We start from the raw sequence: 4083 nt of genomic DNA on the forward strand, positions 1-4083 counted from the left end.
TGAAGAAACCAACAAGAGTTGCTCGAGTCTTTTGAGAGTTTTGGTCAGAAATGCAATTTGGTGAAAATGCACATTGAGAGAGAATGAAAGTTTCTGTGTATTAGAGGCTGCTATCTAGGGTTTATTTTGCATAAAAGTTGTTATATATGGTCTGTTTTAACTCTAATCCATGTATGCTAAGTATGTTTAATTCAAATGAACCAAAATGCTAATTTTGCTAATTTTCACCAAGTGCACATGGAGGTATGGTGCTGTACACGAATTTGGGCCTTTGGGCAAGTCACAAATGATGTTTCTGAACATTTCCAATTGGCCAAAGTGTTTAAAAGATGCTAAATCAAAAAGTCAACTTTTGGTCCACACTTGAATTTTAATGAAGTCAAGCTCAAAAATGCCATTTTGATCCATAGATTTTTGGTACATGAAATTTATATTTTTGGAAAGAGGAGATGAAATGTGGTTTGTAGGAAAAAACCCCACCAAAATTGGCCAAATGGTTCATGAGATATGGCCTTTTGAAGTTCAAGATTTTGTGAAAATGATTTGATCATATCTTGACAACCATACATGGGATTTGGGTGTTCTTGGACTTTTTGAAAATGGGAGAACAAGATCTTCAACTTTCATGTTGGGCAAAAATTCATTTGAAGCTTGTATCATGATGTAAGTTGAGGATCAAGAAGTTTCCATTTTTGGCAGTTGAAATTACAGGTCCACTTTCTATTTTGGGAAATTTTCTGTTTGACCTCAAATTCTTCCATGATGAGGTTTGGCATGATATATGAGGCTTGTATGGATATGAATGAACTCCTTCAAATCAATTCCATCCATCAAATCATTGATTAAATCCACAGTTGACCAAGTTTGACTTACTGTTGACTTTTCTAAGGTTTTGCATGATTGAACCACTTCTGATGAATTCCAAACCCTAATTCTTTGAGAACTTGATTCCAAATGATGTCCCAATTTATGTGAACTCTTGATTATTGATCATGGTGCCCAAATTCTGCAAGAATGGCCACCATCCACTGCTTTGACTGACCAATGACTGACTTTGACCTAATTGCTGATGATTGCTTCAACTGCAAGCAACAAGGTTAAGCTGACAAAATTTTTGTACTTTTTGGTTAATAAACATATGAAAAGCAATGATATACAAATGCAAAACATGCTTGGTGATCAAGAATCAACTCACAAGGCAACCTACCCACTAGGAGGGGAGCTAGGGCATGCAATGATCCTTGAGGCCATGGTATGATATGATATGGGCCATGAGGGATCTTAGGGCCAAAATTGGGGTCTTACAGATGCCCCTATTTAAGGTCATTCTAGCCGGAGAAGTGAAGTTTAGAAATCTTCATCTCGACGCGGTAGAATGGGCTTAAATAACAGTAATGAGACAAATTTTGGTCCCTAAGAGACCTCATGATGCAAATGTATGCATGCAAAAGACACGAATTCTGTGGGGAATATGATTCACACAGAAGAAAAGACGATCCATCGGAGTAGTACACTCACCAGGAACAGAGATTCTAACAAAATTCTAGTTGGGGATAAACAAAACTGACACAGCGTGAACAAGACATGACTCTGATTAGGGAAAAACAGAAAACAGACTGGAGACCTCACTAGGGAGTGAAGGACTCACACTGGGGAAAAGAATTCCAAAGGAAAATAAATCCCTTGGAGAGACACAAGCTGACTCCTGGGGAGAAGCAACAGGAAAGACTTCACTAAGGAAGCAACAAAGAAATGAGATGTTACCGGTATAAGGGTAACAAAAAAACAGGAAGGAACACCAAGGATACCGGGTTGTAGGTATGTAACAGGTGACCGACCAAAGACGTGAATTGGTGTGTGTTCCAAAACACTCATCACCCTGAAGAAAGCTAGAACAGCAGACTTGTTTATAGGATGGCCGAAAAAACGTGAATTGGTGTGTGTTCCAAAACACTCATCATCCAAAACACAAACTGGTTAAAGGATGGATACAAAAACGTGAATTGGTGTGTGTTCCAAAACACTCATCACCCTGAAGAAAGCTAGAACAACAGACTTGTTTATAGGATGGCCGAAAAAACGTGAATTGGTGTGTGTTCCAAAACACTCATCACCCTGAAGAAAGCTAGAACAGCAGACTTGTTTAAAGGATGGACAAAAAAGCGTGAATTGGTGTGTGTTCCAAAACACTCATCATCCAAAACACAAACTGGTTAAAGGATGGATATTCGATTCTACAGAGAATACGAATCTTGCTCAGCTGGGGAAAATCAACAAAGGATTCCAACTAAAGAGCGCATGAGATATATTATTCATAGCCATCAAAACGTGAATAATAACCTCGCATGGAAAATTATCCTGAACCGGTTACTGGGTTGTTTATAGGATAAAATCCGAAAAGAAAGGCATCGGGATACCAGAATAGGTATACAATGATGACCAATCAAAAGGGAGCAACAGACATTACCAACAAAAGGATAAATGAAAGGCGATCTGCTGAGGATAATTTGCAAGCATCCGGCAATTATCCACAGGGACTAGCTGGGGATGTATTGGTATACAACCAATGATCCGGGGAACAAATCACTAGCAAACGGTGAAAGGACCCACTGGGGATAAAATTGCTAGCATACAGCAATTATCCACAAAAGACTTGCTAGGGATATAAGTGCTGATATGAGCAACTTATCCAAGCAAAGGAAAATCAACATCAAAGACTAGATGAAGATAACCATAAAATTAGGGTTTACATCTACCGAATACGGGGTAGAAGACCAACAACTTTGCATGGGGATAGAACAAATCACAAATCCGCACGGGAAACCAAAATAGGGTTTATAACAAACCACAAACTGCTGAGGAGTAGGAAAATAGGATTTACAACTACCGACTGTTAGGTAGAAAACCAACAACTCTGGCTGGAGAATAAAAGGTGTATAACCACAAATTCTGTCAAGAAAGCCAGGAAAAAGAAGGACTTATAGCTACCGGATACGGGTAGAGGCCCAAAAACATTCCGCTGGGGAACAACCCACTGGGAAGCACAAGACATTTGACAAATAGCCAATTCGGGAACAATCCGAAAAGGCAAACTGAATCAAGACACGTCCTAATGAGGATATAACTCAAATAGGAAAATCCATCCCAATATATGTGTTGGGAGGAAACGGAAGAAACCGTCATCCACGAGGGTATATCTCGGTGGGGAACTGCAGAAGGAAAGACAGACGCATTTTCTGTTTATGGGGCTGACTCTATATGGAGAGATTTTAAACACCCAACATCTGCTTGGGGAGATCTGTAAAGAGATCTATATCACCCAAAAGCAGGAGACACGACAAACAAAAGATATATGGCAAGAAATGCAACATGAATATCTGAATGTTTTATGAATATGCATGAATATGCGTGATTTATGTTTGATGAATGCTGACAAAACAGACAATTTTAACACAAACAGGTTCAGGAACCAAACGTCCGGTATTATACTTCCAGGGGAAAAACCAGCTGGAAAGCCATTCTGCGGAGATCTACATGCTGTAAAGCAAAGATCTGCAGGTACTGCTGAAGAAGCAGAGGATCAGAGATATCAGGAAACAACCCAATAAGGGTGCAGAAAGTCACAACGGGCAAAACAGCCACCAAGACGAATCTGTAGGGGAACAAGAGAAAATCCAGGATATCTGCAGGGGATTCCAGTGTCAACCGAGAAACAAAAGTGCATTGCACAAGCACGAACTGCTGTAGAAGCAACTCCACATAACTCCGCTGGGGAACAACCCACTGAGGGAGAGTGATATGATCCAAATAGAATCTAACTGCATAAGTAACTCTACTGGGGAAAACTGTCGGCTACTCTCTTGGGGAATAAACCACTGAGGGAGGACAGATCAAACAAGTAGATTCTGCAACGAACCACTCCACTTGGGGGAGAATATACACATCAAACTGATCACAACAAGTAGATTCTACAATATAAGCCACTCTACTGGGGATCACAAAACGGTCAGGAAATCAATCCGTTCTCTGGAGGCCAAAGCCATCATCCGACCATACTGGGGATTGACGGAGTATTCAACAGGC

Source organism: Lathyrus oleraceus, chromosome 5, assembly GCF_024323335.1.
Source record: "Lathyrus oleraceus cultivar Zhongwan6 chromosome 5, CAAS_Psat_ZW6_1.0, whole genome shotgun sequence".
Classification (NCBI taxonomy): Eukaryota; Viridiplantae; Streptophyta; class Magnoliopsida; order Fabales; family Fabaceae; genus Lathyrus; species Lathyrus oleraceus.